This window comes from Lissotriton helveticus, chromosome 1_2, assembly GCF_964261635.1.
Source record: "Lissotriton helveticus chromosome 1_2, aLisHel1.1, whole genome shotgun sequence".
Lineage (NCBI taxonomy): Eukaryota > Metazoa > Chordata > Amphibia > Caudata > Salamandridae > Lissotriton > Lissotriton helveticus.
In genome coordinates, this window is record NC_136058.1 from 73,773,354 (window position 1) to 73,785,667 (window position 12,314).

The following is a 12,314-nucleotide window of genomic DNA, read 5'->3' on the forward strand; positions in this document are numbered from 1 at the left end:
TTAACATTAAGATCCATTGTATTGCATATAGGGTCACTCTCCCCAACAATACCACCTCCCAGGTACACCACACACACAACACATCACATCCTCCATCAAAAGATAAAAGAATTCCACATGGTGAATAACATAGAAATAACAATATTAACAACCAACTCCCATTCCATGGCCAGTTCACCAATGGGCGGCCAACCATTAGCACTGTAATGCAATACTAACCTCTAAATAATAGTCTTTACCAGTGGTACTTTGTGAGGGGGTAGTACCCAATGACAGCGGTAGGCACGCATGATAGTAGCCTCAGCCTGTGGCCTTCTGTTTGTGCCACTTGTTAAGTCATATGCCCAGGAACACAAACCTAGCACCCACCCACTTGGGTCCCTGCCAAACCCGGAATGAGTAGATTACAAGTCCTCTACTGTCTGCAGTGTAACAGACGGGCCGCCTCCCAGTAGTGCGGCAACCTGTGATTCAGTCATTGCCGGTGAGTCAATGTGCCTGCTCTCTGCCCGAGGCCAAGGGAGAGGGGGCAGCCGCACATTTCTTCACGTCCTCCACCACACAAGCCTTGTCCTTAGCGGCTTGCTCTTTAGTGGAGCCCCATGGTCAGTCTGTTATGTGGTTTACGTTGTCACTGTACTTGCCAGGAAGTAGAGGGGTCCATTTTGCCGCCTGATGAGGGGTGTGAGATCCATGTGTACTAGCCAGGACCAGGCGTCCTCTGGAGTCGCACATGAAGTGGTACCCTCATGTAGCACCCGTAAGGTTGCAGGGAACAGCATGGTCCCAGAGTCCTTTCTTTACCTCCAGAAAGGAAGATCTGCGTTGCTGGACTTCCAGGGTATAGTCTGGATAAATGTGTACTTGGACATTCTCAATATTCAATGGTCCCCTGGCTTTCGTCGCCTACCGAATCTGGTCCATATAGTTGAACAGATGGGCAACCACCTGCCGCGGAGGGGCGCCTGGGCGAGAAGGTCTTGTACGGACTCTGTGTGCCCTCTCAATGGAAAAAAGGTTGATTGTTTACCTGGAAGAATCGTGTTCACGAACCAGTACGCATGGTCGGTCCTTCTGCCTGCTCCGGATGGTCCTCAATTTGCACATTATTCCTCCTCGATCTACCTTCCTGATCCTCCACTCATCCACACAAATTTTCGAACTCATACTGCATAGCTCGAAGACATTTATCAGTATTTTCCACTGTGGGTCGCAGGGCAGCCAGTGTGGATTCTGTATTTTCGTCTTGGTCTTTCAATTTTCTGTGGTTCTGGGAGGATGCCCTTGTTGATACATAAAGAGTCCAGTTTAGGTTCAAGAGTGAATTTAATATCCATAATTGCAGATAGGAGTCCGTAGAATCAACAAGAATGATCCGATAGTGTGGTTGCCAATGCTGTATCTGCTGGCTCATTGGAATTTATGCGTTCCTCGTTCTGCGGAAGATACTGCCTCTACTTCCACTCCAGGCGCGCGCTCATGTGGTCAGGTGTACGATCCTTAGTAGGCTTGACTATTGTAATTCCTTACTATTGGAGTCTCCTGGCTTTTTGCTAGATAGGCTCCAGAGAATGCAATCAGCAGCTGCGAGGTTGGCTTTGGGGCTTCCCAGAAGAGCACATGCGCCGGCAGCCTTGGCAGAACTTCACTGGCTCCCCTTGAGACAAAGGGTACAATTCAAGGCCTTATGTCTGGTTTTTAAAGCTCTTCATGGAATGGGCCCCTTGTCCTTGCAATCTAAATTTGCCTGGCATGCTCCGATTAGATTGTTTCGCTCTTCATCGGCTAGACTGGTGAAAGTGCCTCGGTTTAGGAAGGTTCGTTCGGGGGGCAGATCCTTTGAGGTGGCTGCGGCCAAATGATGGAATCTGCTCCCGCAAGAGATCAGGCACACTACGGAGCTTCTCCCCTTTAGGAGAAAAGTTAAAACCTGGTTGTTTCCCAAGTAACGTAGTCTGGTCGACCTGCTCTGACACTCTTCCACTCTCTTTTAAATTACTAACGCCAGGATGCCTGCTAGCTGATAGTGCGCTTTATAAGACCAACAAATAAATAATAATAAATAAATAAATAATAAACCTAGTCTCATTACCACAGGAGGAACGGTGGCCACGGCGTTTTAATCCATGGTGTTATTATGTGGACTGAGAGGCAGGAGAGGGTGACCAGTGTCGAACTGGTCGGTGTCAAACGTTTGTCACCTCAGGAGTACCTAACTAGGTTTAACAGCACCGGGATATCGAATAGGTTACTGTGGTGTAATTAATTCATAATAGGTGATATGAGTCACTAAGGGGGTCCCCTTGTCATCCCGCCACTAGTCGGGCGCCACTCAATTATCAAGTGCACCACAGTGGGCCACCCTGTTCCAAAATTAGACCACTACGCCAGATGCCAGTCCTTACCGTTGAGCATCTATAAGAGAGCAGAGCTATTTGTTAAAGCCTTGTTTATGCATGGTAGAATGTGGCTCCAATAATGTCAGCAGTGCAACAGCTAGGCTATTTACTTTATTCTTGCCCCCAAATATGTTGGCTCACCTTCCTACTTCAGAGTCTGTCACAGATAAATGAAGTTGGGAAGCCAAGCCGGGCCCCAGCACTGCACATTTCCAGCCAGTTCTTATCCGTGTATCTGATCCCCCCCGGTGCATGAGGATGACTCAGCCTGGGGGATAACCTACCGCCAGGGTGAAGCACCACTTCAATGACACCTCAGAGAGGGTGGGGGAGGGTAGGGCTTCCGGGCCACCGCAGGGGGAGATGCACCACTTGAGGCCAGGAACCAAACAATGCCGGGTGTGCAGTCCGTTCCTCCGTGCTTCAATAGAGGACACGGGCCTGCATTGCCTTGGGAGTGCCAACGTAAAGGACACACTCCCCAGAAAACAGCCTACGGTTTGCCCCAGGGTTAGTCCACTCTGCAGGATTCCCGGTGCGGGACACAGTGATAATTCAAAGCCTGCGTACTCTGTAGTCTGGGCCACAAACGGCCCATGGCACACTGCAAGGCTGAGCGCAGTCCCCAACCACACAGCCGTTGGTGGTCGAGCCGCCAGTCAAGTGCGATCCGCCGGGCCTCGGTTCTCATGCGCTGGGATTAGATCCTGCAGCTCCTTCCGCCCAGTGTGCAGCCGCTTATGTCCACCTGGCTCCAGGAACACTGCTTTCCCATGACAAGAGGCTGGTTGTGATAGGATTAACAGGATATTTTGCGGGCCTGGCACGAAGCTCTTCACTGTGTGTCTGACCCAGCCGCTATCTTGGCCACACCTCCAACTGCGTAACCTACATAAAGCCGCAAACCACTCTCGCCCCATATTTTTAATTGGCTTGTATCATTGTCTTTTGTAAATGCTGCCTTCAAATTCGTTAATAGGCTTGTTAGTCCCTCCTTAGTACAGTCATCATTTGGACCCTCCCAAGGCGACTGGTCGTTTTACTCCAGTTGTTACACCGGACCTTTTATTTAGACTGTAAGCACTATTTACTTTATTGAGTTTCTCTTACTGCAGGCCGGATATGTGCTGCTTCAGCTGAAACCGCTTGTGTTTCTTTAAACGGCACAGCTGCCTCGTAACACGGGCGACTGCTTTCAATCACGTTAACCCGGCATTATCTCGTGTCTGTTTCAACCCCCCAAGTAAAATGGATTTACCAATGATTAGCGAATTAAGTCATGTTAATTACAGGTAGCACATAATCCTGTGCTAATGGGCTGAAGCTGACAACAGTGCATCTGTGTTGCATGTCATCTGTACTAAAGCCACCTGATGGGTTGTTTTCAAAAGCCTGTTTTATTACCACCACCAACACAATACCAAAACCTCTACCAAGGCCACCAATGCCACCACCAATATCGCCAGCAATACCACTACCACGATCAATACCACCACCACCATCAATACCACCACTATCAATACCACCACCAACACCATGCAAACACTACCACCACCCCCACCAACACGACTGCAAAAACCAGCACCCATACCACCACCAATACCACCACCAATACCACGAATACAACCACAAATACCACCACCAATGCCGGTACCAATACCAATACAACTACCACCACCAATACCAACACCACCAATACCACTACCAATACCACCACCACCAATACTAATACCACCACCAATAGCAACACCACAAATACTACCACCAATACTAATACCACCACCAATACCACCACCTATACCACTACCACCAATACCAATAATACCACCACCACCAATGCCACCTCCACCACCAATACCACCTCCAATACCAGCACCACCAATACCAGCACCAATACCATCACCACCAATACCACCACCACCACAGCCAAGACCACCATTCCAATACCACCACCATTACGGACTATCACGCTAGCAAGACTTAGCTGGTGAGACAAACGAAAGCGGCACTACCTAATCGCATATCGCTGAATTTATTTTTAGCTCGCCCTGTGACTTATTTATTTGGGGCACACCTTTTTAACTATTTGGAGGTTTCCTTCCCCCACTCTTTGGTCCCCCATGGGATTCTTTCCAATTGTTTGGAGAGAGCGTTGGGAGGCGAAGAGATGCTGTTCATTCTGGTACACCACACAGTGACTGTCTAGTGGTCCGCGCTCCTCGCAGTATTTAACAAAAATGCCATATCTGATGCTCAGCACACAACGCTAGCAAGACGTAGCTGGTGAGGCAAATGAAGGCGGTAATGCCTAGTCGCATATTGCTGAATTTATTTTTAACTCACCTTGTGACTGATTTTATTGGGGCCCACCTTTTTAACTCTTTGGAGGTTTCCTTTCCCTGCTCTTTGGTCCACCACGGGATTTTACCCGATTGTTGAGGAGAGAGAGTCGGGAGGGTAAGAGAGGCTGTCCACTTCGGGTACACCACAGGGTGATGGTCTAGTGCTCCGGGCTCCATGCAGTATTTAACCACATTGTCATCGCTTACGCGCAGTGACCACGCCACTGGCATGCCAAAGGCAAGCCTGTCTGCCCCCGTCTGCGCTCGGACCATGCTCAGCACCAGCCACTCTGCCACTTGTACTTCTAAACACCTGCAATACTCACAAGATGAGCTAACAGGATTTGTGGTGCCTGCACTTATTGCCCCAGCCCCACGTTAACACCTCTGCACCCTCTGACCTTGAGGTCCTGTCCTTATTGCCAACTCATGCTGACCAACCATAAATTTAAGGGTAAACCCCCCTCCATAACAACCCGTTTTCCACCAGGCCCAAAAGCTACAATCCTATATCTAAACCCTTCAGGGAATGGCGCAAGGCTCTTTAAAGCGAAACTTGTCAACACAAGATCACTGATAAAAAACGCATTGGCCTTCGCTGAATTTATAGATTTTCAGGATCAGAACCTGGCATTTGATACAGAAACCTGCTCAGACTCTGGGTGTGACCCAGACCTCATCATGACCACACCTCCGAGCTTCACCATCTCCGGACTAGACCGTCCTCGTAAAAAGGGCGTAGGACTAGCAATCATCTCACAGGAGCATCTGAAAGTCTCCTTTGAGCCAGTCCAAGATGTCCCTAACTGCGAAGCACTGGTCTTTAAGATTACTTTGACCAGTCAGTACTCCTTTAATGGAGTGCTACTTTACAGACTCCCAAGTCCTAGTGCAACATCGCTATACAACAGATAGCTGTTGGACATGAAAGTTATGTTTCCTGATTTCACCGTCTTAGGGGACTTCAACTTTCAGCTTGGAAACAATGCATCCAAAGACTCTGTTGATTTCACCAACCTTATTGGAAGTGTTGGCCTCATACAGCTAGGTGATAACCCTACTCGTAAGGCTGGCCATGCTTTGGATGGCATTTTCCCCGACAACCTGTATCTTAAATTCTCCTCAATCATCCCGTTAACATGGTCTGATCACTCAGCTGTGATGTTCAGCATTTGCCCTGGAGCGGCAAACGAGTTGGGGCCCCCTCTACTGCCCAAACTAGTGAAACACCCTTGGCACAAAGTCACCCCAGAAATTTTTACGAGCCACCTACAATACTCCAAACCTGGTTTCCCAGTGGACCTGGACGAGGACAAAAATACCACAACTGGATGACCTACAGTCTTGACATCATAGTGCCCCAAAAAACTACAGCCAATGAAAGGAGTTCCCCCTCTGAGCCCTGGTTTGACGATTGCCTGAGACAACAGAAGCAAGCCTGTCGAAGGCTGGAAAGGAAATGGAGCTCGAATTATGATCACGATGACAAGCTCACCTATAAAAACGCCATTACGGAATATAAAACAAAAATCTTAAACAAAAAACGCTACTACTCCTCTAAAATTAGCGCATCCCTTAATTCCACCAAAGAACTCTTTTCCACAGTTCAGAAACTGAGTAAACTTCCTGTTCAGATAAATACATGGGCAGATCAAGATTTCTGTAATCTGCTAGCAGAATCTTTCCAATCTAAAGTCAAAGTAGTGTCTGACTCATTTCTCTCCATCCATCAGGTGGCAGGAAGGTGACCCAATTCTATGTCACTACAGGAGGCTCCGATTATGCTAATGTCATTTCTTTATTAGAAATGTCCAGCAGCCAATAAAGTAAATAAAAAACCACAATACCCATGAACACTTCGGTAACAACCATAGAGTCTGCAGTATATAAGGCTAGATAGAGTGTCTCACTTCCTCTTTCTTTGCTGCTCCGCAGCCAGTTAAGTGCTTTTTGTCTTACCTAGGGATATTATTGCTCTTGCATATCTTGTCGCTTGCTGGCTTTGTTTTCGCGCTGTCGGCGCTGCGGTGTGTTGTTTCCCGGTGTGCTTCTGCACTACTTTCGCCATCTTGCAGCGCTGCGGTGTGCCCTTGGCGGCGACTGGTTCTGCCGTTTAGTTGTTGCTCTGAGAGCGCGTGTTCCACCTCTCTGACACCCGCGCGCGGCGCCCGAGTTTGTTCTTTCAATTGTGGAGCGGGAGACGGGGTTTTAGAGGACTCGTGCACTGCAGCGCGAGCTCCTCTCTTCACGCCTGGCATCCGTTTTTTTCCGCGCATGCACGGAGGACATTTCCTGATTCCTGCTCGCCTCAGAAGACCAGAGGTTTCTGAAGGACGTCTCTTGCAGCGTCAACGCCCACTGCTAGCGCGTTAACCCCTTCAGATGCCTATTGCTGGGATAAAGGCTTTAGGCTGTATATGTACAGCATAGGCTTTGCCTAGAGTGTGTTTTGGTGCGCAGCAAGCACTCCCTCCACGTTATATTTATTTTTGGCAGTTTTCTCTGCGTATTTTGGCCTGCTGTGGGGTTTTTACACTCCCCCCTGAATTTGCCATTGGCATTACATCTATCAGTCATCCTGTGGGCAATTATTACCTCACTCACTGTGAAACATGAGTGCTACTTATTATGGTGATGACTACTATGATGAGGAGGACGCCCCTGAATCCTTGGAATATGATTTGGTGGAGGCTCTTGATCAGGGAGTACAGCACTCCGTCAACAAAGCATTAGTAAGAGCCATTACGCCCCTAAAGCGGCATTTGACTCAATATGCGCAGCAACAAGGCTGGTGCCTGCCTCGCGCAAGTCCTCTGCCTCCCCAAACAATCCACATTCTTCTGATTTTCAACGTTTGGCAAAGTCTTTACATTCGGTCAGGTCCAAGTCCAATGTGTCCGCCTCTTCTGCTCTTTCCCCCACGGACACGGACGACCAGCATTCCTCCTCGTCCTCAGATCATGCAGACCCTCCTCCCAAAAAGAAGGTATGCAAGGAGCATTTTGTGGATGCTCCCACACATCCTCCAGTCCTTACATTTGAGCCCTCGGACATTGTCCATCCCAACTCATCGTCCTGGCTACCGTCCCCTGCCATGGCGGAATATGTGCAGACGCACATACGCCGGCCCTTCGACAAGGATGTGCGGGCTCGTCTTAGATCAGAATGTCCAAGACCTGATCTGGCTGATCACCTCGCAGACACCCCTGAGGTGGATCCCACGATGCTCACCTATCTTCGGAAGTATGCGAAAGACCCGAAGAAGGGTCTGGACCACTCTTGGCGTTCTTGCCAGGATAAGGTTCTGGATTTAATGGGTCCGCTCACTAAAATCCTGGACCTTGGATTTGTGGCCAAGGAGTCTTCAGTGATGGTAGATCCTGATGAACTCATAGAATGGGCTCAGAGGGCCATTTGCCAGCTCGGCAATGCGAATTGTGCCCTTTCTAGCGAGCGCCGTCGCTCGATTCTCGTGAAATTTGACCCGAAGCTTACTGAGCTTTGCACATCGGAATCGGGTCCAGAGGCGCAAGGTCTCCTCTTCTACCAGAAGTTCTTGAAGGAGCTGACCAAATATGTGAACACGTTCAGTGGTCTGGACAAGGCTCAAGCCTCGCTTCGGCGAGCCTTCCGGCTGATTTTCAGCAGGGCCGGGCGAAATAGGGGACGCTGGTCCGGCCGTGGTCAATCCACCTACAGGGGAAACCAGTCCCACAGGGGAAATCTACAAGATTCCGGACATTCCCAAAAATCATAATTCTATCCTTCCAAAAAAGGACGAGGACAATACCAGAAAGGTCGTTCAGGAGGCTCCTATGGTGGCTACCACGACTCCAATACATCAGGTGAGCCTAATTCCTGCATGCAGTGTGATTCTTGGGGGCAGGAGACAGTTTTTCCTAGACAATTGGCGATTAATCTCCAACGATGCATGGGTGCTGGAAACTGTTCAGGGATACAAAATCGAATTTTATCTACGCCCATGTCAGATCCGCCCTCCCTCTCCTCTTTGCTTTTCCCAACAGGAACAGGAATTAATTTCCGCGGAACTGGAATCTCTTCTTTTGAAGAAGGCGATTGTTCCGACCGTGCGCCATCCACAGGGGTTCGCCAGCACGGTTTTCCTGGTTGGAAAGAAAGAAGGAGGGTCCTACTTGGTTCTCAACCTAAGGGACTTCAACGGGGGAGTAGTTTACAGGCACTTCAAGATGGAGGGCATCCATCTGTTGAGGGATCTTCTACGGGAGAAAGACTGGATGGTTCGTCTGGATCTCAAGGACGCTTACTTGTCGGTCCTAATCTTCCTGCCTCATCGGCGCTTCCTTCAGTTCCAGTGGCTGGGGACATGGTACAAATACCAGGTTCTCCCAGGTTCTCCCGTTCGGCCTATCGTCAGCACCTTGGTGTTTCACGAAACTTCTGAGGCCGGTCGTGGAATCTTTACGAGCTCGGGGTGTTCGCCTGATTATTTATCTAGACGACATCCTCATTCTAGCGGACTCCCCATTTCGGTTACTGACCCACCTGGACTGGGCCATCGATCTCTTGCAATCCCTGGGGTTCCTTATGAACATCAAGAAGTCGGTTTTGGTCCCGACACAAATAATCGACTTCTTGGGTTTCCAGGTCAATCAGGCGATCTTCCCGGCACCTCTGCATTACAGGGCGCTACAGCGCCTGAAAATCCGTCATCTCCATAAAGGTCTTCGATACTCGGACTAGATTCCTCTCTCGGAGGAGGCAAAGTGGGAAATGCAGTGGTGGTTGGATCACATGGAGGCTTGGAATGGTCGAGCCCTGTTCGGCTCCTCGCCGGAGTTGGTGATCGATTCGGATGCCAGTCAATGGGGTTGGGGAGCCCGATGCGGCTCCGTCTCGACAGGGGGTCGGTGGTCTCCCCAGGAACTTTGTCTGCTCATCAACTGCCTGGAACTCCTGGCAGGATCCTTTGCGATAAAGTGCTTCTCTCCCCTTCAATTCCAATGCTGTATTCCCCTCCGCATGGACAACGTGTCAGCGGTCCGTTACATCAACAAGCTGGGCGGCACTCGCTCGAAGCTTCTGGCGGAGATTGCCAAGGATTTTTGGCACTTTTGTCTGCAACAGAAGATCACAGTTATTGCGGAATATCTTCCCGGCCGCGACAATCAGGTTGCGGATTGGCACTCCAGACACCTGAAAGATTTCAGCGATTGGAGGCTCCATCCCCGCGTGTTTCGCGCTCTTCTCCGGATTTGGGGTCAGTGTCAAATAGATCGGTTTGCCTCTCGCCTCAATTTTCAGCTCCCGCTGTTCTTCAGTTGGAGACCAGATGCGGAGGCCTTCGCCACGGATGCCTTTCTTCAGCCGTGGCCATTGACTCTGTGTTATGCCTTCCCTCCTTTCATGATGATACCCAGGGTTCTTGCTTACATGAAACGGTATCAATCGGAGTTGATCTTGATTGCTCCTCTGTGGAGGGCTCAGACGTGGTTCCCGGTTCTCATGGAGATGAGTTGTGCGGTGCCGCTCCTTCTTCCCCAGAAGTGGAATCTCTTGCTAGATCCTCTTCAGCATCCGCATCCCCTGATTCTGTCAGGCTCTCTCCTTCTGCTAGCGTGGCGGATTTCGGGGAACGCTGGTCGGTCCCAGGCCTTTCTGCAGACGCTTCCAGATTCATTAGTGACGCCTAGTCTTCCAGTACCCACAAACGCTACAGGGGATCCTGGAAACGTTGGTGTGACTGGTGTGTTCAACGGCAAGGCAAGTTGATCCCGCTTCAGCGGATGTCTCTGTGATGGTGAATTTTTTGGCCTCTCTGGCTTCGTCTGGTTTGGCCTATCGCACGGTGAACAATTTTCGTTCTGCAATTTCGGGCCATCTTCTGGTGGATGGTAAGCCTGCGGGTGAACACCCTCTGGTTTCTAAATTGCTCAAGGGTATTCGTCTGTCGAATCCTCCACGTCCTAAATAAGTCTCTTTATGGGACGTGTCAGTTGTGCTCCGTTTTCTGGAGGCCTGGCCTGGCCTATCAACTCTTTATTGTCACGTAAACAACTGTCGGCCAAATTAACCATGTTGTTGTGCCTGATCTCCTGCAAGCGGGTATCGGATGTCCGTGCCTTAGATTTAGCCGGTCGTAATTTTACGCCGGACGGCGTCACTTTTCGGCTCTCTAGCCGTACCAAGACGAATACTACGGTCATTACTTACCCTTCTTTCCCTGCTCGTCCCAATCTTTGTGTTGTTCAATGTCTCAAGGATTACGAAGTAAGTACTGCTTCTTTACGTTCTGACATGCAGGGTCAGTTATTGATCGCTTTGCAGAAGCCTTTTCGCCCTGTTACCCCGGCTACTCTGGCTAGATGGGTACGTTGGCTCATGGCGGAAGCTGGCATTGATGTTTCTGTGTTTGGGGCGCACTCCGCTAGAGGGGCTATGGCTTGTAAAGCTTTCTCTATGGGGCCACTTTGTTTGACATTATGAAGGCCGCTGATTGGTCTTCTGATTCTGTTTTCAAAGCGGTTTATTTTAAACCTATTGCTAATGTTGCTTCTGTGGATCAGCTTTAAACAAGCATAATCGGAGCCTCCTGTCCTGACATAGAATTCAAAATATGCAAACATACGTGACAAGAATTTTCAATTCTATTAAGGACAAGGAGGCGAGGATTATCCCACCCATTGTTTTATGCCTTTTCTTCCTGCTGTACAATTGTTCAATATATGATCATTGTGAATTTTATGCATATTCCTTGTTTTTCCCCCCCCCCCCTTATTTCTGAGCTCCAGTTTGCTTGGAATGTGTATTACGGCTCTATGTCTCTTTTCAGGATCTGATCCCAAATGAAGCCGTTTCGGAGATGCCTGGATCTTCTTGCCTGCTCATTCGTAGATTGTGGCTCCTGTGTTCTTCGCTGGTTTGCGTTCTGGATTTCTTTGACCGTCCTGGTTTGGCAATGGTGTTTTTTTCCTTCATTGACTTTCCATGTTGTATTTTCTGGTTACCTGAACTGTTTCTCACCAAAGAAAGAGGAAGTGAGACACTCTATCTAGCCTTATATACTGCAGACTCTATGGTTGTTACCCAAGTGTTCATGGGTATTGTGATTTTTTTATTTACTTTATTGGCTGCTGGGCATTTCTAATAAAGAAAAGAGATTAGCATAATCCTCGCCTCCTTGTTCTTAATAGAATTGAAAATTCTTGTCACGTATGTTTGCAAATTTTGAATTGACCCTCTTCCACTACGTTAGAGGTCTGAAGTGGTGAAGGCATCCCAGCAGCTACTATCCCTTGCCTTTATACCTTTAACACTATCTCAGAAACACAGGTCATGAGGATTCTCAGTCAGACGAGATCAGGTTCCCCCGTGGGACCCATGCCCCACTAAAATCCTCCACCTGGCCCCTGAGGTTATAACCAACTACCTTAAAGATATCTTCAACAGGATGTTCTCCAATGGATATTTTCCGATACCTTTGAAGAAGGCATCTATTCTCCAGCTGCTGGAAAAAATCAAATCTGGATAATACCGATCCCAATAACTACAAGCCTGTCTCTCGACTACCTCCTCTCCCAGCCAACATTGTAGA